Below are 23026 nucleotides of genomic sequence, written 5' to 3'. Positions count from 1 at the left end.
ATCTCCGTATGTACACACACACACACATGCACATATATGTACCACACACATATGAGCACACATATATGTAAACACATGCAAACACATGTAGAGTCACACCACACACATCCCCAAACAAGCAAACCAAAGAGAACAACAACAACAACAAAGACATGAGCAGTGGAGCTGGGAAAAGCCAGTCCTAAAGACGCCCTAAGACCCATTCCTGCTTGTACAATCCAGCAAGCTATTATACAACCCTGGCCCCAGCTTTCATGATAAAGCTTCAATTTCAAAAATAACAAAATGTCTTAACCCTAGGGCAGCAGAACATCTTAACCCTCAGACACCCATGAGATCAATCATGGGACTTTGAACAGTCTCAAAAAAAAGAGTTAGATATGAGATACCTAAGAAAATTGCAGCTGCATCCTGGTAACAATGTCTCCTGATGGTCAGAATGACCCTTTGTGCTTAAAGGTTCTGGGGGCTGCAGATAGATTTTTTTCCTGTATATCAAACACTAAGGGGGCTGGAGAGGTGGCTTAACAGTTAAGGTGTTTGCCTGCGAAGCCTAAGGACCCAGGTGTGAATCCCCAGTAAGCCAGATGCACAAGGAGGTGCATGTGGCTGGCGTTAGTTTGCATTGGCTAGAGGCCCTGGTGTGCCCATTCTCTCTCTATCTAATGAATAAAATATTAAAAATAAAAAAAAACCGAAGGTGCCAGGGCATTTTCCCAGACATGTGAACTAACAACGAGTTGGCATCCTCAGAGGACCATTGCTTCAGATAACTTGATTTACATTGTGGTATGGATCTTTCACCATCCTCCATTGTGGGCTTTTCTAGAGAATCACAGGAAGAAATACCCTAAAAAAATTAAAAATAAAAAAAAAAAACAGATCTGATCTACCATGACTTGAAAAGAAAACAAACTCACCTTATCCATGAATATGCTACCTACCTCATAAATGTTCATAAGAGCTTCTTCAAAATCTACAACCCATGTTGCAGGTAAACCCCAGGACTAGGCCACAGCCCTTCCCACACTGAGTTGGTCGGGGAAGCCCATAAGGTCCTCAAAACAATACGGGCTACTATGGCCTTGGTTCTTGGTTACCCACGAGAACCACATGGTAAGACCTGATGTTGAACACACCACACGCTGCAGTCACAGGATGCTGAGAAAGTAAGCCAGAACTGAGCTGGAAGCCATCTTCCTGCTGACTGACTGCTACAGTCCTGGAAAGTGCTATGCAGGCTACTGGAATAGAAAAGTCATCAACTGTCTTAACAGGCAGTAGACCCTGCAAGCCACACCATCAATGGAAAGTCAAAACATACACATTGTTGCAACAGTGGCCCATAAGTTATGGGGGCAAACAACATCTCTGTGATTAGATTTCTGGCCCACTCAGTGGGAGGAAATTCATGCCTGCTACTGAAAACCAAGTTGAAATGCTAAGTCTTGGAAAGACATAGGCCCTAGAGGGACGGTACCACATTTCTTTGCCTAAATGGATACATTGTGCTCAGTAAGTTATCACCTAATCTATATGTTTATGTTCATTCATTAATACTATTCTCATTTTTGGCTACAGAAGCTTCTTTTTACAGATGGCAGTGAATACTGGGAAAACCCAACACTCATCAAGCAGATATGAAGAGAAAGCCCAGTGCTTAGCACTGAACGAGTCATCAGTATGACACCCACCAGAGCTTAGGGGACATTGCAGAGGAGGTGGTAGGAAAATCATGAGTTCTTCCCTCATTGTCAGCCGGAGAAGCTTCTCTACAGAGATGGTGGCAGATGCTAAGGAGACTCAAGTTATCAAAGCTGAAAATAAGAGACTAGTGAGAGCTCAACACTAAACGAGATGTGAAACATCTCCATTGTGCCCCATGAGACTAGGGGAACATTGCAGAAGATAATGCCCAATGAGAAGGAGTACTCTGGGACACCATTCCCCAGTCATGAGCCAACTGGAGCATTCATGGCCTCATGAGAGTTTGTCAATACCCCCACAAGCCCTGCACAATTCTGACCCTCATAAACAATTTGATACAGAGGACAGAGGAGGACCAAAGGAATGGGACATCAGTATAGAAGAAGGAATACTTGGAAAGAGAAAGGTGTTCAGGGACAAAGGAGAGAAATAGGATGTCAATACTATCAAATTACAGAATGTTCATGTATTAAACTCTCAACAAAAAAAAATTTTTTTTTTTCAAAGAGATTAACAAGCAAACAGAAACAAATACTGGAATTCAAACAGTAAAATCTAAAACTCAGAGCTGGGGACATGGCTCAGTGGAGAAAGTGTTTGGTGCACAGGCATGAATGTCTGAGTTCAGGTCCCTGGAGCCCACATCAAGCCCAACACTGTATCGTCACCCCAGCTTACCGACAGAAGAAGGGACGCAGAGACGGGAGAATTGCCCAGAAGCTCATGGGAAAGCTAGCCTGGCAAACCCTGCAATGACCGTGCCTCAAACAAGGTGGAAGGCAAGGCGCCACCCACGAAGTTGTCCTCGGACCTCCACCCGCGCACGGCCCTTGTCCATCCACTTGAGGAATGAAATGGACAGACAATAAATGACGAATGAACAAGGAATTGACAAGAGTATAACACCTTGAAAAAATCTGGACCCCTGGGGCTGCAGGTTTGCAGACCAGGACAAAGGTGGCTTTAGAGCTCATTCTTGGCGGCAATAGGTTTACCAACAGAGAGGATGGCAGAGGGTTGCCTGCAGAGAGGACACGAAATTGTAACGGCTCTGGATCCTTCACAGGATTTGGAATACCAGCCAAGAAACAATGAAGCAAGAAGCAGATGGCCGGAGCGGTAGCAGACCCCATGAGAACAGAGCCAGAGGCTGGAAGAACAGAAACGGGTCTCCTCTGAAGCAAGGAACAGAGGCCGCCAAGGCAGCACATCCCACTGGGTCTCTCTCTGAGGCAGGAAAAGAGCTCAGGCATCATGGGCACAGATGCCAAGTACAAGCAGGCCCAGGCCAAGAGCCGCTGTGGCCGGGTAGGAGCAGGCGCCCATCCAGCGCCAGAGCGCCGAGCAGCGCTGGCTGTTCTCCATTCTAGCTCAGGGGGCGAGCAGAGGCAGAAGCCCCAGTGCAAGCAGCTCCAGGGGCCTCGGATCCAGCAGCCCAAGGCCAAGCTACCTTCATCGGCCAGGACCAACTTGGCTGGAGCAGAAGGCAGGGCAGATCTTGGTCCAAAGCTCCTCTCTTCCCAGTACATAGATCTGTACTGAAAGTTGAGTGCAGAGATTATGTAGATACACGTGGGCCCTGATTGGGGCATACAAATAAGGTGAAAGCTCCCGGCCCAATTCAAAAGAGCCAGCAAAATTCAAGTTTCTACAAAGCACTTCATTTTCCTTGCTACCATGGCGACTGCCAAGTTGCACTGCCAGTTTTCAAAATAATGGCAGAGCAGCAGGGGAAGTTCCCACTTGTCTCACAACCAAGACCAGCCGTTCCCAGGGAAGGGCCCTTTCCCCCAGGGGCCGTCACAGCAGCCAGCTCCCTTCCCACGCTCGGAAAGGAATCCCTCCACTCATCTCAGTGGGGCACGGGCACAGCCACTCTCACCACGCAAGCATGCACGCACGTGCGCACACATACACACACGCACACACAAATCTACAAAGCAAATCCTACTGTGCTCCCCCCCCCCACTTTGGGGACAGCCCACTTTAATTTGCTCTGCTAAATAGGCTTCTATTTAAATTTTCTGTATTTCTTGACCTAATTCCGCACTTAGAGAAGAGAAGAACGGAGAGCACTCCCCAACAGTTCTCCCCCCGGGTTATTTACTTAAGTGGATTGCACCCACCAGTCACTCCCATCTGCTGCAGAACAAGACACAGGGTCCCCTCCCCACTCCACAGAGCACATCAGTAGGATCCTGCCTTGACGCAACCTTAGTGGCCAGTCTCTTCCCCTTGCTGGAAGTCTTTTCTCATCTTAAAATAACTTTTTTTAAGAAGAAAAAGAAAAAAGGGGGGGGGAGATATTCCATAAATCGTTCTAGAGTTAAAATCTCAGCATCACACACAAAACTCCCAAGGACATACTCAACTTCTCCCATGAATCAAGGAAGAAGTTTAAAGAAAATTCTTATCCCTCCCTTTGATCTGCAAACTGTAAGTGCTGTGACCAGCGAAATCTGTAAATCCGGACACAGGATAGAAGAGTCCTAGGCCCTGTTTATATAAGTCCCAGGCATGTCCGTGGCTCGAAGCCAAAGACTTCATGATAGAACTCTTGATTTTGACCATCTCAACTGATCTTTATGTCTTCAGAACCCAGCTACACCAGATAATCACATGCTAAATAAGCAAATTATTTCTTTTGTTTTTGTTTTTGTTTTTCAAGGTAGGGTAATAAACAATTTTTTAGACGCTAGTTGAAGCCAGGCGTGGTGGCACATGTTTTAGTCCCAGCACTTGGAAAGCAGAGGTAGGAGGATCGCAGAGGCAGGCAGGTGGCCTCTGCGGGCAAGCAGAAGAAGTCTGGTTTCTCTGTCAAATTTCTTCCACCACAAGCAGAGACTCACTTCAACTCAAAACAGGACCCAGGGCTAAAGAGATGGTTTAGTGGTTAAGGTTAAGGTGCTTGCCTAAAAAGCCAAAGGACCCAGGTTCATTTCCCCAAGACCCGCATAAGCCAGATGCACAAGGTGGCACATGCATCTGAACTTCGTTTGCAGTGGCTAAAGGCTCCATTCTCTCCTCTCCACCTCTCTCCCTCCATCTCTCTCTCAAATTAAATAAGTAAATAAATAAAATAATTTTAGAAAAAGACCCAGCAGAAGAGTGATGGAATGAGATACCTGACAGTCCACTCTGCCCTAACCTCCAAAGGCAAGAGTATGGGGTACCACCCCTACCACACACACAAAAAGAGGAAAGAAAGAGAGGGCTAGAGAGACAGCTTAGTGCTTAAGGCACTTGCCTGCAAAGCCTAAGGACTCATGTTCGACTCTCCAGGTCCCATGTAAGCCAGATGCACAGGTGGCACAAGCAGGCAAGGTCACACATGCACAGAAGGTGGCACAAGCATGTGGAGTTCAATTACAGTGGCTGGAGGCTCTGGTGTGCCAATTCTCTCTCTCCCTCTCTCTCTCTCTCTCTCTCTCTCTCTCTCTCTCTCTGTGTGTGTGTCTCTCTGTGTGTGTGTCTCTCTCTCTTTCTCTCTTCCTCTCTTGCATAACAAAAAACAGGCCAGTCTGTTGGACTTGCCTAATAAAAAAGAAAGAGAGAGAAAAGGAAAAGAAAAGGAGACCCAGTGTTCTATGAGGAGATGAAAAGTCAATTGATGGTTTCCTTTACTGCAAAAATAAAATGCAATGGTCAAAAAGAAAGGTTTAGGGGGCTGGAGAGATGGCTTAGTGGTTAAGTGCTTGCCTGTGAAGCCTAAGGACCCCAATTCAAGGCTCAACTCCCCAGAACCCATGTAAGCCAGATGCTTAAGGTGGCTCACGCGTCTGGAGTTCGTTTGCAGTGGCTGGAGGCCCTGGCACACCCATTCTCTATCTATCTGCCTGTTTCTCTCTGTCTGTCACTCTCAAATAAATAAATAAATAAATAAATAAATAAATAACTTTTTTAAAAAAGAAAGGTTTAGTGAACTTTGGAGTTATAACAGTGACTTATCCACCTTTTTACCAAACAACCCAGAAAAGCACGTAACAAAAATGAAGAATCCATAACAGCTTTAAAAATTAGCACATCAGCCAGGCGTAGTGGAGCACGCCTTTAATCTTAGTACTCGGGAGGCAGAGGTAGGACGATCGCCGTGAGTTCAAGGCCACCCTGAGACTACATAGTGAATTCCAGGTCAGCCTGGACTAGAGTGAAACCCTACCTCAAAAAAAAAAAAAAAATTAACACATTATACCATCTTAAAGGGTCCTCTGGAAATCTCTCCTGATGGGGAACATGAGCCTCAGAACATGAGTCCAGAGGAAGGAATTTCCTCTACACCCCTGAGTATATCCACTGTTTTGCATTCAAAAAGCCCACAACTATTACCATTTTCCTGGTCAGAACTGCATCCTCATAAAATTTCTAAGGAATCTAGTACCAAACTGCCCAGGGTTATTAAATCCCGGGCAGACATTAAAACATAAAAACTAAATACATTGCAATGAGTGGTACTGTCATAAGAATCAACACTTGGGCTAGAGAGATGGCTTAGCAGTTAAGGTGCTTGCCTGCAAAACCTAAGGATCCAGGTTTGATTCTCCAGGTCCCACGTAAGACAGATGCACATAGTGGTACATGCATCTGGAGTTTATTTGCAGTGGCTAGAGGCCCTGGCATGCCCATTCTCACTCACTCTCTCCCTCTCTCTCTTCTTCTCTCTGTCTCTAATAAATAAATAAAAACAAATCTTTAAAAAATATATTGGGGGCTGGAGAGATGGCTTAGCGGTTAAGCACTTGCCTGTGAAGCCTAAGGATCCGGGTTCGAGGCTCGATTCCCCAGGTCCCACGTTAGCCAGATGCACAAGAGGGCGCACGCGTCTGGAGTTCGTTTGCAGTGGATGGAGGCCCTGGCGCGCCCATCCTCTCTGTTTCTCTGCCTCTTCCTCTCTCTGTCTGTCACTCTCAAATAAATAAATAAAAATAAAAATTAAAAAAAATATATTTAAAAATAAAAACTAAAAATATTTTTTAAAAAAAATATATATATATATTGGGCTGGAAGGATGGCTTAGCAGTTAAAGCATTTGCTTGCAAAGCCAAAGGACCCAGGTTCAATTCCCCAGAACCCACACAAACCAGATGCATAAGGTGAAGCATACGCCTGGAGTTCATTTGCAGTGACTGGAGGCCCTGGTGCGCCCATTCTCTCTGTCTATCTCTCTGACTCTCTCAAATAAATAAATAAAACTTAAGAAAAGGAAATATCCTAGATGTCCATCAAGAGATGAATGAATAAACATACTCTAAAAAAAAAAAAAGAATCAACACTAGTGTAGAGTAGATAACTGAGAGAGATCTTTGGATATAAGAGCTGATGTGATTTATTTCACAGACTTGGATGCTAATTATTGTTTTGGTGCTCCAGGCCTGAGACTATAGAGGTGGAGCTGAAGAGACAGGATCAAGGCTAGGAGATAAATTCAAAAAGACTTAGTGATAGGTACTGCCACTTATTGATGATTCAAAAAATGTAATTTTTTTGCCAGGCATGGTGGTGCATGCCTTTAATTCCAGCACTTAGAAGGCAGAGGTAGGAGTATCACCATGATTTCAAGGCTATCCTGAGACTACATAGTAAATTCCAGGCAAGCCTGGGCTACAGCAAAACCCTACCTGGAAAAAAAAAAAGAAGAAGAAGAAAGAAATTTTTAAAAATCAAGTTAATAGTTTTATCATCAGAGGCAGTTTAATATAAATTCTAATAATACAGGCTGGAAAGATTGTTCAGTGGTTAAGGCACTTGCCTGCAAAGTCTAAGGACCAGGTTTGATTCCCAGTACCCATGTAAAGCCGGATGCACTAGGAGACTCATGCATCTGGAGTTCATTTGTAGTAGCTAGAGGCCCTGGTATGCCCATTCTCTCTCTCTCATAAATAAATAAGATATTTTAAATAAATTATAATAATACATAGCTATTTGAATTATCATAGTCTAATGATGCCACAGGTGGCCTTATGTACTACTATAGGTAAAGAGAAGCAAGCCATTCTAGTTTTTATTCACATATCCAGCATTTCATTGAATCATATCAATGATGAATAGAAATTACTTTAGGGAGAATAAACTATGAACCATACCAGAAATTTGCTTCTTAAAAAGTTAGTAGTGAGCTGGAAAAATGACTCACCAGTTAAGGCACTTGCCTGTGAAATCTAAGGACCCAGGTTGAATTCCCCACTACCCACATAAGCCAGATGCACAAGGTGATACATGTGTCTGGAGTTTATTTGCAGTGGCTAGAGTCCCTAGCATGCCCATTCTCTATCTGCCTCCCTCCCTCTCTCTCTCTCTCTCTCTCTCTCTCTCATAAATGAATAAAATATTTTTAACAATATATTTTTAGGGGCTGGACAAATGGCTTAGCAGTCAAGGCATTTGCCTACAAAGCCAAAGGACCTCAGTTCAATTCCCCAGGACCCACGTAAGCCGGATGCACTAGGTGGCACATGCATCTGTAGTTTGTTTGCAGTGGCTGGAGGCCCTGACACACCTATTCTCTCTCTCTCTCTCTCTCTCTCTCTCTCCCTCTCCAATAAATAAAAATAATAAATTTAAAAAAAAAAAACTTACTTTCAGGCTGGAGAGATGTGTTAGCAGTTAAGCACTTGCCTATGAAGCCTAAGGACCCCAGTTCAAGGCTTGATTGCCCAGGACCCACATTAGCCAGATGCACAAGGGGGCTCATGCGTCTGGAGTTTGTTAGCAGTAGCTGGAGGCCCTGGCGTGCCCATTCTCTCTCTCTCTCTATCTGCCTCTTTCTCTCTCTGCCTGTCACTCTCAAATACATTAATTTTAAAAAATCTTTTAAAAAAACTGAATTTCTTAATATATATATTTTTTAAGTCAGCAATATATCAATCCCATGCCATCTATCATGAGACTGTTATATAATCTTCAGAACTGCTAATTAGCTAGATTGAAAATAGTTTTTTTTTTAAATTTTTTTGTTTATTTGAGAGAAAGAGAGAGGAAGGTAGAGAGAAAGAGAATGTGGGCATGCCAGGGCCTCTAGCCACTGCAAACAAACTCCAGACACATGTGCCAACTTGTGCATCTGGCTTACGTGGGTACTGGGGAATCAAACCAGGGTCCTTAGGCTTTACAGGCAAGTGCCTTAACTGCTAAGCCATCTCTCCAGCCCTGAAGATAGTTTCAATTCTTTCTATAGTCAAAATATAAATCACTGCCAAGATTATACTTTTCATCTATGAGCTTACACAAAGGGAAAATAATTACAATTAAAGAACTAGTTATGGACTGGTGAGATGGCTTAGCAGTTAAGGCACTTGCCTGCGAGGCCTAAAAACCCAAATTTTATTCCCCAGTACCCACAGAAGCCAGATGCACATAGTGATACATGAGCCTGGAGGTTGTTTGCAGTGGCTGGAGGCCCTGGCACACCCATTCTCTCTCTTTATCTTTTGTGCTCTTCTTTCTCTCTTTCTCTCTCCCTCTCTCTCTCTCTCTCCCTAATAACATTTTTTTTTTTACAAAAAGAACTATTAGTGTAACAGCCACAGTAAAACATAGAACCTAATGACCACAAAGGCTTAAAACCTCTTTCAGCAGCAAGTCTGTTCTGACCTGTGAAGGTAAGGCACTGGCAGCCTACATTCTCTGCTTTAAATTTCATGGGTCCTTTAACTGCCCACCAGGGGCAAAGACACAAACATGAAGGATGAGAGAGCCTGCTTAGGACCAAACCCTTGGCACTCTTCAGAGGTTGAACATCACACAGGTAAAGCACCCTAGAATCATATACAGTGTTCACACTCCACCAAGATGATCACATGTTCAAGGGGTGTCTTTATACCATGTGAATAAGGAGTGTGATGGTTTGATTCAGGTGTTCCCCATAAACTCATTACATTCTGAACAGTATGTCTCCAGCTGGTGACAATTTGGGAATTGAAGCCTCCTGGAGGTGGTATGTTGTTGGTGGTGAGACTTAAGGGTAGTATAGCCAGCTTCCTCTTGCCAGCATTTGGCACACTCTCTTTCTGCTGTTGTCCATCTGATGTTGGCCAGAAGATGATGTCCACCCTCTGCTCATGCCATGGTTTCCCTGCCATCATGGAGCTTCCCCTCAAGTCTATAAGCCTTTCCTCCCACAAGATGCTTTTGGTTGGGTCCTCTGTGCCAGCAATAAGAACGTAAGAACGTGACTACTACAAGGAGCAAACAAGCTGCCTGACCTGACTCATGGATACCCAGAAAATTATGACCAGTCTGCAGGGGCAGGTTTGGAACTTCAAGTATTTGTCCTACTGTCAGACTGTTGGCTTCAAAGAGGAATGCTGTATTCATGCCCTTGAAACACAAGCTTACCTATCACACTTCCTGAGGGCAAAACAATGATTTCAAACACAAAAATCACATTTTTGGTTACTCACGACTTTGTTTAAAATTGTGTTTGTACGTGGTGTGTGCACATATATGTGTGCAGACACCCATGCCCAGAGCACCCATGTTCATTGCCAAAGGGGAGCAGTGGCTGACCTCCTCTGTAAGCTTCCATGCCATTTCCCTGAGTCGCTTGCCGTTTTCTCAGTTGAACTGGCCCACCAATGAACCCCAAATATTCTATCTTCACCACCCCCTTCCCAGCTCTGGAGTTATAGACATGGACCAACATGCCTGGCTCTTTATGTGGGCGGGTGCTGGGGACCAAACTCAGGTCTTCATGCTTGCATGGAAAGTGCTTTTACACATTAAGCCATCTGCCCAGCCCCAGGTTGTCCACAACTTTAGTGACTCTAGCCCTAACTCAATATTATTCCCGAATTTCTCTGGGTAATCCTATAAAGCGCATCACATGCATGCCCAAATGAGAGGAACTATTGTAGCAGCCTCTTAGGTCAGCTCCCCAACACTGCTTCCTCACTTAGCCTGCCCAAGGAGTGTTTTTCAAAGGAACTCTGAGTTGCCTGCTGCCTTAATTCTTCAGTAGCTTTAATCATTGTCCAATGAGTGAGAATCTCTTTACTCTTAAGATAAAGACGCAAGTCTTGGCCTACAGAGCTGGTCACGCTCAGGCCACACTCTATTTCCCCAGTCAAACCCTGAACCACCCGCTTCCTCTTCATATCAGCCACCATGGTCTCCTTTCAGTTCCTCAAGTCCACGCTGCGAGCTGCCACTCCAGGGTCTTTACACATACTGTGCCTTGTGCCTCTAGATAAATGCTGGGGTTTTTGTTTGTTTGTTTGTTTTCATTTTTGGATGTATGTGTTCTGTGTGTGCATGTGTGTATGCATACCACAGAATGAATGGGTGAATGATGAATGCAACCCTCCCAGCTTCCACACAGCAAACACCATTTTACCCTTCTCCTTGCTGCCAGAGCCATCCAAGTCAACCCTGGGCACCCAATGTCCAGCTGCCAAGGTCATGTGCTTCCTTATGTGCCCAAGGCAGCTGCTTCCAGTGTGGCTAAAGCTATTTACTTAGGTTCTCAAAGCCACAGGAAGATAAACAGAAGCTGTTCTTTCTCCTTTGCTCACTCTTTCGTGACAGTTCCCCTCTTCCTGGAATTCAAGCTCAAGTGGACCCTAGTCGGGTCCCCTGTGGCTGGGCTGGATGGCCAATCAAGTGAGGGACTGCATGCAAAGTTGACCCGGCCCGCAGACACTGGACAGTTGGTGTGGCAACATGTCCCCTCCCGCCCCCGGAGTGAACAGTCTCTTTGCCCAGGCTGAGATCTTCCTTAGCATCCTTGGTCCCTCACATGCAAAGACTACTGGGAAATTAGCCCGCAGGCTCTTCTAGGAGAGAGTGGGAAAAAGAGCAAGGGATTGGGGGAGAGAATGTTCCACTTGGTTCCTTTCAGATAGCCAGGCACGGATGACCAGCAGGCAGATGCAAACCAGCTGGTGGGCAAGAGGTCAGGCCCTGTGAAGTTATGCAGACTTAGAAGTGAGAGCAGGTGCACGCCTGAGCTCCTAAGTGGAAAAGATAAGGAGGAGCTACAGGAGCCATCTGAGAAGAAATGATACCCATCATGAAGAGCCTGATGCTAATTCACACTCCTGAACAGACCCCATTCCTCATGAACATTTCTTCTTTTCCCAGATTTTATTATTTTAGTTTATTATGCTAGTACAACTCCAAGTACTTCTCTTAACAAATGGCCCTTTTCATCTGTTATATCACCCAAATGAATCCAAGCATTTATAATTGGTAAGGTTTGCAAAGCAGGTATAATTTCTTGATAATAAAGTCAGACCATTATAGTTGATTTTTCTTAATGGGGCATTTTGTGTTTGAAATAGACAGTGAGCATTAACCAAAGATATCTATATAGCAATAATATTCAACTCTGATCATAACATGTTTGCTACTCTCTGGAAATGAATCATAATTCTCGAATAAAACGTAAATATTAAGAGATTAATAAGAGCCGTTTTATCAGACAAGGTTCGTTCTTTGGTAGTGCCATATTTGTCACACAAGAAAAAATCACTTTATTGCATGGGTAGCAATGCATTTATGACATATCACTTTAGAAAAATAAGTCTGATGCTCACTTTGAAACACTATCTCTTAGTAGTCACAAGCCAAGCAGTCATCAAAAAATCTTAAAAACAGAAAAGAAAAATTACTACTTGTCTTTAAGTGCTTTGCTTTCAGAACTAAAAAAGACTTGTCAGATGTATATATTAGAATTTAGATTGTTGATATATGGTCTATATTAAATCACAAATGAAATTCAATACCATAGCCGTATGAGATCTAAGTAGTTAAACAAATGAGAGGAGTTTTCAATTATTCTGGGTTTTTATATAGTCAAGAATATAATCCAAGGAAGAGGGAGATGTGCCACTTCTGCCTCAGCTACTTGGCAACATTTGGAAAATGATTGCCTCAATCAGACCTTGTTATCCCCATGTCTCTGGCTTACAACCAGCCCAGAACACCAGGACTGCAAATATCTCTTCCACTCCAACCCCATCATAAACAAGCATTTATAGAGTGCCTGGACGTTGTAGAGATTGCCCACAAAAATACATTCCTCTATTCTAGGATCTAAAAATATAACTGGAGAGCCACCCAGACAGAGAAGCCCATTTCCCACTCATTCCGCAAAAAAAGGAGAGACAAGTAATGCCTCACCATGCAGTAGCAGCAGGAATAGTGGTCACTTCTGCACCCAGGAATCCTGGCCTGGGGGTGTTACTCAGTGGTAGAGCCTTGTCCAGCATGTGTAAGATGCTGGGTCTGATCCCCCAGCACTGCAGGAAAAGCAGGCAGAACAGAGAGGAGAGAGGGAGGGAAGAGGAGGAAGAACATTTCTCCTTCATGTTCTTGTTTCCACTGCCACCAGCTGGGTATAGACAATAGCCAGGTCCCCGAGTTCTGCAGAATGCCAAGATGGAAGTGTCCTGGGCCCCTGGATGATCACACAGAGGGAAAGCCCTCCCTGACCCCGGGTGAACAAAACATAAAGCTCCTGTTGTGCCTGAGGCGTTAACTACTTGGGGCAGATGTGCTGCGGCAGCCGCCTGCTCTACGCCAGAGGACGCCTGCTAAACACACCAAGCAAATCCGCTACGCATCATGGCTTCCTTGTCCTCCCATCTGAACACGAGGCACCCTAGTGTGTGCCATCTGCCAGCCTTCCCCTCAGTTGCCCGTTGCTGCCACTTTTGCTGAGATCACCACACACCAGGGCCATCGCCGCGGACACTGTCGCTTCCACGGTCGCTTCCACTGCACCTCTTTGGTCTCGACACCCCGGTCTGACGTCACAACCTTTCTGCTTCCTCTCCCGCTGGAGCTGTCAAAGTCTTGAAATACCTCTAAGCTTCATGGTGAAATTGGCATGCCTTTCTCCATTTGAGATCGCACTGGTTGGACATCAGCAACTGAAAGAAAGAGAAAGGCCAAGTGATGGTGGCTCAGGCCACAGAAGCACTTGCTCTTCTCTCATAGTAGCAGAGGCCTGGAGCATGGAGCTGCGAGGAGTGTATGCGACAACTCCGCGGCACCTCCCGTCTTCAAATGCTCTCTTGTCTTGACCACCTCCCTTGTCTCTGCTCTGCATTCTTAGGCATCACTTCTTGATCACAAGATGACTGCCAAAGACCCAGCTCATGTTCACATCAATGGGGCTGGGGGAAAAAAAAAAACAATTCCCAGAAGCCCATTGCAGATGTTACCAACACAGTGTTGAGTGGACCAGGCTGGAGGGTGATCCTAGCGCTGTGGAGCTCTGGGAGAAGAAAACCATGTCAGGAGAATGACACTGCCATTAATGACTCACACCATTAGCTGGGCACAAGTAAAGCTCTTCCATCCACATACACACGAAGGACACGTGTCTGCACGCAGGGAGGAGGAAGGCTTCTGTAAGAGGGACAACTTGACAGTGCCTGCGCCGGATCCCAATTCCACCATACCACCCTCCACACACAGAAACTGTAAATGGACTTCACTGTCTCCTACAACCCAGACATGAGCCCATGAAAGACAAGGAGTGTACAGCCAAAGTGTTATCTGTCCCCTGTATCACTCACACACACACACACACACACACACACAGTGAATGTGGTTTGCTAATGGCTCAAACATGTGCAATGAAATCTCTCTCTCTCCCTGCCCCTTCCCTCTGTCCTTTCACCCAAATGCAATAAAAAGGCTTCTTTTATGCATTGCCCTATGGTTTAAGGGATGTGTTCACTTAGGCATCACTTCTTGATCACAAGATGACTGCCAAAGACCCAAACAGCTCATATTTCCATCCATGGGGCTAAAAAAAATAATAATAATTCCCAGAAGCCCAGTGCAGATGTTACCAACACAGTGTTGACTATCCCATGGTGGTTATTGTGTGGGCTGAAGCCACAACTTGCTAGCAGGTCACACCACTGTTCATGTGCTTTAACAGAATCACTGTGAGCAGGGCTGGAGAGATGGCTTAGCGGTTAAGCGCTTGCCTGTGAAGCCTAAGGACCCCGGTTCGAGGCTCGGTTCCCCAGGTCCCACGTTAGCCAGATGCACAAGGGGGCGCACGCGTCTGGAGTTCGTTTGCAGAGGCTGGAAGCCCTGGCGCGCCCATTCTCTCTCTCTCCCTCTATCTGTCTTTCTCTCTGTGTCTGTCGCTCTCAAATAAATAAATTTAAAAAAAAAGAATCACTGTGAGCAGACTTCAACACATCATGTTGGATGCTTATACAGCACTGGCCACAACGCATTAGAATATGACTGTGCTGCACTTTGTCTCTTTCCTGATGCCTTCCAGAAAGAAAATACTACTAGCGCCTAAGTTGCAGTAACAATAGACACTAATAACAACTATTTGTTCAATGTTAACTTGTTTGAGTGGGAAAAGCACACTACTCCTCGGGAATGACACATGTTAATAATTCTGAGGGGGTTGGAATCCTAATTCATCTACAACTTCAAAGTATTGCATTTCCCAAGAGAAATTAAATTAATCATAGAAGGGAAAATGCCAACAGAGTTAAATGCATTTTTAGACTTTTAATATTTTTCCTTCTAACTATTTAAATGAATTTCCAAAATGATGGGCTCTGGCTGGTAGAAAAACTCCAGAGCAATCTGAGATGAGGCTTTCTGATTGTCCACATTCCATACTCAGGGCTGTTCAGGGCCTTTGTGATAAGAGAGGCGGTGCAGCTGACTCCAAGGTTCTGATAGAGAGGCTTATAAAACGCAGTCTCTGTCGATGTGGTGACAGGTAAGAAGTCCCCGGGGCTTCAGTTTAGGTTGTGATTTCTAATCTACATAAATTTCCCTGGAACTGACTGTAAACTAGTTAAGTGGTTGGCTGGTAACAACAAAGATGAGAGAAATAATGAATGCATATAAAGCAGCACAAAAGATTTGGAGGGATTTGTATCTGCTCTGTAATTACGTTGGCACATGGGAAATTAAAATTCTTCTTGGCCTCCTCCTTCCCTTCCTCCCCCCCCCCCCCTGCACTCTCCCAGATTCCTCATCTCATCCCCAGTAAAAGAGCTCTTGGAACAAATGGGAATAAGAGTTTGAGGTAAGGCAAACAAAGAGACAGAGAGATGAAAAGAACAGCCCTGAAGAGATTCCTAGCTCCCAAGGAGGCAAGGTGTGCTCACACAGCCAGGAATGGCTACCTGAACTAAAATGGCTGGGAAGGTCAAGAAAGAGAATACTTCAAGTGATTTTCTTTTGATCAGGAGAGAGGGAAGACAGGGACTCATTAGCTAGCCCAAGCTAGCCTTGAACTCCTGATCTTCCTGCCTCAGCTCTCAAGTGCTGGGATTACAGGCATGCATCCCCAGTTTTCACAGTTCACTATTACCACCTGCTTCTGTCAATGCAGCTTGCATGTTGAGGATGATGATGATGATGAAGGATGATGGTGATCATGGTGATCATGATGGAGATAGAAATTGGCTAGGCAGTTGAGGATAACAAGGACCCTGAAAGTGAATATTCCTGCTACCTCTGGCTATAAATCGGACATGGCTCTCAGTCTCTAGGAGGGAATTATGGTACTTCCTTACAGTTTACTCCTTGCTGGAGGCCAGAAAGATCAGAAGGGTCTGGTCTTTCCTTCTCTCTTTTTCTGTAAAGGAGTTTCCCTTCCTTCGAAGCCAGAGGTAAGGATGTGACTAACACCTGGCATGGGAACCAAACTGACCAGCTCATTCCCCACCATCTAGTAAAGTCTTACTCCTGTAAGAAAACCCAGTGAGGGCTGGAGAGATGGCTTAGCGGTTAAGCACTTGCCTGTGAAGCCTAAGGACCCCGGTTCGAGGCTCGGTTCCCCAGGTCCCACGTTAGCCAGATGCACAAGGGGGCGCACGCATCTGGAGTTCGTTTGCAGCGGCTAGAAGCCCTGGCATGCCCAGTATCTCTCTCTCTCCCTCTATCTGTCTTTCTCTCTGTGTCTGTCGCTCTCAAATAAATAAATAAATAAATAAATAAAAATTTAAAAAAAATAAATAAATAAAAAATAAAAGATTTATAAAAAAAAAAAAAAAAGAAAACCCAGTGAGACACGGTGGGGATTACCCACTCAGGACCCCTCCTGCTACGCAGGAGCTCTGTCCTCCTTCCTGCTCTCAAACTCTATAACAAAATCTTTGTTAAACCTTTCCCTCCGTGGCCTGTGGATTTCATTTATCAAATTCATAAGACAAGAACCTGGAGGCCACTGACTCAGTAGAAGAGCTGTGTGACCGTGAACATCCAACTCCTTAACTCCTGAGTTAAAAGCCCAATTAATAATAAAAAGTGGCTCTGTCACTCTCAAAGGTCCCTCACGTTCCATGTCAATTATGTGTTCCTCTAGGGCCGGGCAGAGCCAAATCCAGCCCACCTCTTTAGATGGTTTTGCATCACCCGCAAGGATGGTTTTTTTAAATACCTAAATTTTGGTTCTCAATTTTTTCATTATAAAGTATGTACTATTCAGCCCTTTAAGAGAAAAACTTCCAGCTCCTACTCTTGATAAGAGCTCCAGGGAGCAGTACCACTCTTTTCTCCCTTGAATCCAAAAGTGTCTGATGGTTGGATAAATCAATGTTTTCATTTGGGTAGCTCAGCAGCTTAAAGGTGCTTGCTTACAAAGCCTGCGATTGGGGTTCAATTCCCCAGCACCCACATAAAGCCACATACAATATGGCATAGGCATCTGGAGTCATTTACAAAGGCAAAAAGAGTTTGGCATGGGCACACACAAATAAACAATAAATAAGTGAATTTTTTTTAAAAAATAGACTGGAAAGATGGCTCAGCAGTTAAATATGTTTCCTAAACAAACATGAGTTTGAAGGGGCCTGAGCCCCGCCCCTACCAAGTTCTAATCTCCAGATCCCACATAAACAACTGGGCATGGCCACAATACCCGCAATCCCAGGGGAGCCAAGACCAGGAAATCACCCAGACTCATGAAAACCAGCAAGCTCTGATGTCAGTAAGAGACTGGCTCAAATAAGAATGGGCAGAGCCAGGCGTGGCGGCGCATGCCTTTAATCCCAGCACTTGGGAGGCAGAGGTAGGAGAATCGTCATGAGTTCAAGGCCACCCTGAAACTACATAGTGAATTCCAGATCAGCCTGGGCTAGAGTGAGACCCTACCTCGAAAAACCAAAAAAAAAAAAAGAAAAGAAAAGAAAAGAAAGAAAGGGTGGAAGAGCAGTGGAACAAAACACACAATGTGGAGCTCCAGCCACCAAAGCATGGGGCACCACAAGGGCACATACCCGTGTATATACCACATGCATCCCCCACACACACGCACACACACACATACAGTTGTCCTCTGACTTAGCTTTAGAGAAAATTTTAATGGGACTGAGATGGCTTAGCAAAAATAAAAAATAAAAAATCTGAGCGCATCCTCAAACAGGGAAAGATGTTTTTTTTCTTTTCTATTTGGGAAGATAGAAGCCAAGACCTAGAGGTGTGAATTGGATGACCCAAAGTCCAGCAGCTTTTTAGCCACACAGCTAACACTAGAATTAACGACAGCATACCGCCTTGATCGGGTGCTGTCAACATAAAGCCTCACGGCCCCTTTCAAGGTTTCAGTCAAACTGACAGGCATCTGTGCATTAGTAAGGCATCGAGGCACACCTGCTCAGACTGTGCATGGATGAAACAAGTCGGTGCATTTTCTGGAAAGTTCAAAACCCTAATCTTATTGCTAAGGAGAGGAACAGCTTGACATGCAATGCCCAGGCAAGTGACAAACCTGATATTGTTCTAACAATCTGTGACTAACTAACTACATGGGTACCTGTTGGAAGGACACTGGAAAGCATGACCACATTGACTATGAGATTCAAAGCTGAAAGAGCATTCAAAGTGCATGTTATGGTAAACTGAAAGAAAGACAAACACACTGAAAGAAAAACACACTGAAGAGATAAAAATAATTTTTCACTATGTGCAGAATGAGATCAGTGAGAAATAATTTGCTTGGTGCATTTTTAAAGCCCATTTGGAATGTCTCTAGTGCTAAAAGTTTCTGACTCTTTGCCAGGGAAGCGACTCCCTAAACTAATACTTTTTGCTGTCATTCATGTTTTCCAAGACAATATCTCAAGGCCTAATAGGTTTATTCCACATCCAACACAGATGCTGAATCGAAACCTTTCTAATCATTTTCAAACCCAAACTGTATTATAATTTTTGCTCTGTTTTTAAGAGCTTGGGGATATAAAATCTTGTCATGCATATTTCAACAATATTGATGCTTCCTTTGGTCCTTGAGAGGAAAGAGTCAGTAAAGTGGATAGAACTGAACATTTTGACCTGCTAGCTGGGTATAATTAGCCTAATGCTATTGCATAGGTGAATTGTGGCTTGATGTGAGCTAGACAGCATCAGAAAATAACCCTTCCTTCCTCCCTGTAGAGAGTTCTTTTGGAAGTCTTACTGCTCTAGTTAGTTCACTGCTATTTATTGTTACTTGTGTTCATTATTTTAGTCCTCAAGAGTAATGTTTGGAGTTTAGCAACAATAAATTTTATTTCCCATGTGTAAGTCTGATTACGAAGCTGATATAAATCCCTCTAAATCTTTTGTGCCACCTCGTATGCATTCATTATTTTCCTCATCTTTTTGTTGCCAGCCAACCATTTAACTAGTTTACAGTCAATACCAAAGTAATCTGAGTAAATTAGGAATCAAAAGTGTAGTGCAAATCCCTGGAGGTTCCTCACCTGGCCCTCCTGGCTGGATATTCTTTCTCTGTCAAATAAACCACATAGCCTCTCAGTTTAGATCTAATGCATTGGTTTATTTAAACTCAAGTTTCAGAACACACTTGGTCTAATCATAAGCAATCAACCAACAATTATTTACTTCTATCCATGCAATGTTCTCCTCAGGAACCGTTCTGTGTAAAAATAAAATAAAACCAAAATGAATGACAATAGATGAACAAACAAAAAAAGCAATATCAAATTAGTGATTTTTTTCAAAGTAATTTAAATGTGGCTGAGGATTACAGAAAGTCTTATCATTTCAAATGAGCATACCATCTAACAAAGAGAAATAAAACGACCCTCAACTTAAATGTCTCCATTTTAATTTATAATAGAAAGGATGGAAGACAACTATATTAAAACACATTTTTAGGGCTGGAGAGATGGCTTAGCGGTTAAGACACTTGCCTATGAAGCCTAAGGACCCAGGTTTGATTGTCCAGGTCCCACGCAAGCCAGATGCACATGATGGTGCACAAGTCTGGAGTTTGTTTGCAGAGCTATAGGCCCTCCTACGACCCATTCTCACTCCATCTCTCTCTCTCTCTCTCTCCTCCCTCTCTCTGTCTCTACTAAATAAATAAACACAAATAAATCTTTAAAAAAAAACACATTTTTATTCTTCAAGGTATGTTGGACACTTTGTAAATATTGCATCAACACAACAATATCCTTTGTCTATGTAGACTATGTTAAAATTTTCTCTAAAGTTGAGTCAAGCAACAAATTATGTATGTGTGCATGCACATGCATGTGTGAGAGCACAAAACATGTGTGTGCATGTACATGTGGAGACTAGAGGACAACCTCAGGTATCATTCCTCAGGCATTATCCACCTTTTCTCACCAGTGAAGCTAGACTGGATTGCAAGTGAGCCCTGGAGCTCTACCTGTCTGTTTCCACAGTGCTGGTGTTACGAGTGCATGCCACCATCCCCGCACCCCCCCCCCCTGCTTCTAGTTTTTAAAAATTTATTTATTTATTTATTTGAGAGTGACAGACACAGAGAGAAAGACAGATAGAGGGAGAGAGAGAGAATGGGCACGCCAGGGCTTCCAGCCTCTGCAAACGAACTCCAGACGCGTGCGCCCCCTTGTGCATCTGGCTAACGTGGGACCTGGGGAACCGAGCCTCGAACCGGGGTCCTTAGGCATCACAGGTAAGCGCTTAACCGCTACACCATCTCTCCAGCCCCCGCTTCTAGTTTTTAAACATAGGCTCTGGAACTCTAACTCAGATCCTCGTGTTTGTAAGGAAAGTAGTGAGCTATCTCTCTAGACCTCAAGTGTGTGTGTGTGTGTGTGTGTGTGTGTTGGTTGGTTGGTTGGTTGTTTTTTAGGTGGGGGAAGCAGTGCTTCACTCTAGCCCAGGCTAGTCTCAAATTCACAGATATCATACATCAGCCTCCCAAATGCTGGGATTAAAGGTGTGAGCCACTGTACCCTTCTATCAACAAATATTTTTTAAATACCATAGTTCACTTGGTTTTATCCTGAGAGCTATACATCAAGTTATAATTATCCCCAAAGAAGTGTGGGTTGTAAACTCCTTGACAATCAAAGACAGCAAGGTCAATGGGAAGGGCAAGTTCAGAAGGAGGGAGGCCAGGGAACAAAGAAAAGAGCCGTCTGCTTCCCTCTTCTCTATTCATCGTCCTCGCCCTCGCTAGGGCAACAAAACTTAAACTTGGTCCTTTAGGATAAGTGTTCCACTAAAGGACAGTCGAGGTTGTTACTTGAAAACCTTAGAGAACATTTCATTGAAGCTGAGAAGACAGCTTTGAAATTAAAGGCACTTGCTTGCAAAACCTGCCAGCCTGGGTTCAATTCCCTAGTACCCATGTGAAGCCAGATGAGCAAAGTGGTGCAGGCATCTAGAGTTTGTTTGCACTGGCAAAAGACCCTGGCGTGCCCGTGCTCTCAATTTCTCTCTCTTTCTCTGCTTACAAATAAACAAACAAATAATATGTTTAAGGATAACAACAGAAAAAAAAATTTAGTATAGTCTAAGTGGATGAAAGGTTGTATGGCACTCTTCAGAGAAGAGCGTAGCACAGGAGCCAGAATCACCAGTTTCCCTCACATTCAGGGCACTATTTGCAAAGCTCTCTCCAAAATCTCTAAGGCTATAATTAAGTAACCTTAAAAAATATATGAAACTAGAGTTTAAATAAAACCAATACTCCAGGGCTGGAGAGATGGCTTAGTAGTTAAGTGCTTGCCTGTGAAGCCTAAGGACCCTGGTTCGAGGCTCGATTCTCCAGGACCCACGTTAGCCAGATGCACAAGGGGGTGCACGCGTCTGGAGTTTGTTTGCAGTGGCGAGAAGCCCTGGCGTGCCCACTCTCCCCTCTCTCTCTCTCTCTCTCTGTGCCTCTTTCTCTGTCACTGTCAGATAAATAAATAAAAATAAACAAAAGATCTAAAAAAAACAAAAGAAACAATACTCCAGATCTAAATGGGATGTCTGTGTGACTGATAGGTGAGAGCGAGAGTCCAAGCAGAGAGGCCCAGGTAAAAGACCCTTGATGGACGATACTTTTCCTTTTCCTTTTTTTCTTTTTTTTGGGGGGTGGGGGTGGGGGTGGTTTCAAGGTAGGGTTTCACTCTAGCTCAGGCTGACCTGGAATTCACTATGTAGTCTCAGGGTGGACTCAAACTCATAATGATCCTCCTACCTCTGCCTCCTGTGTGATGGGATTAAAGGCGTGTGTCACTATGCCCGGCTTTTAGTGGCTATGGTTTCTAAAGTATTTCAGTAGGTGCCAACTTTATTTATACCTTTCTAAAAATTACATTAATAAACTGACCTCTAAAAACCATCAATCTTGTAAGTTGGGAAGTTGTCCTTTCAGAAATGTATCCATAGGAGAATGAGTTAAGATGACTCAAAGGCACTAGTAACACAACCAAACCATCCTCATTCTCCAACACAAACAAAATAGGCCCAAACAAGATTATAATGAAGGTAGATAAAACCTGCAAACAATATACTGGAGGAGAAACCAAAGGAAAATAGCTTTTGACAGGCAGTTAGTTAGGGACAGAAGCCCAAAGATGAAACAAGATGTCACCCTCCCTGCCCTGGCAAAACTAGAACTGGGCAGCTGATCCAGTCTAATCCAAGATGACTATGAACAATTTCTCAGCAAGAGCGACCCCTGCTTCTTCCTCAATCTAACATACCTGGGTAAGCTTGCCCATCTGGGGTCAGTCCCCTGAGTCCATGAACCAATCAGATCTCTATTTTTTTTTTTTTAGCATTTTATTTTTATTTATTTATTTATTTGAGAGAGTGAAAGAAAAAGACAGATAGAGAGAATGGGCATGCCAGGGCCTCCAGCCACTGCAAATGAACTCCAGATACATGCGCCACTCTGTATATCTGGCTTACATGGATCCTGGAAAATCAAACATGGGTCCTTTGGCTTTTCAGGCAAATGCCTTAACCACTAAGCCATCTATCTGGCCCATCAGGTCTCTATCTTACACACCTGAGGCTGAGGACAAAAATCCATCCCAATTAACTATAAAGGCTGCTGTTAGGTTGGGACAGGACCCCAAGAAGGAGTCACCAAAGTCAGCAGAATGGTGACAGA

The sequence above is a fragment of the Jaculus jaculus genome, chromosome 6 (genome assembly GCF_020740685.1).
Source record: "Jaculus jaculus isolate mJacJac1 chromosome 6, mJacJac1.mat.Y.cur, whole genome shotgun sequence".
NCBI classification, from domain to species: domain Eukaryota; kingdom Metazoa; phylum Chordata; class Mammalia; order Rodentia; family Dipodidae; genus Jaculus; species Jaculus jaculus.
This window is presented reverse-complemented; position numbering follows the sequence as displayed.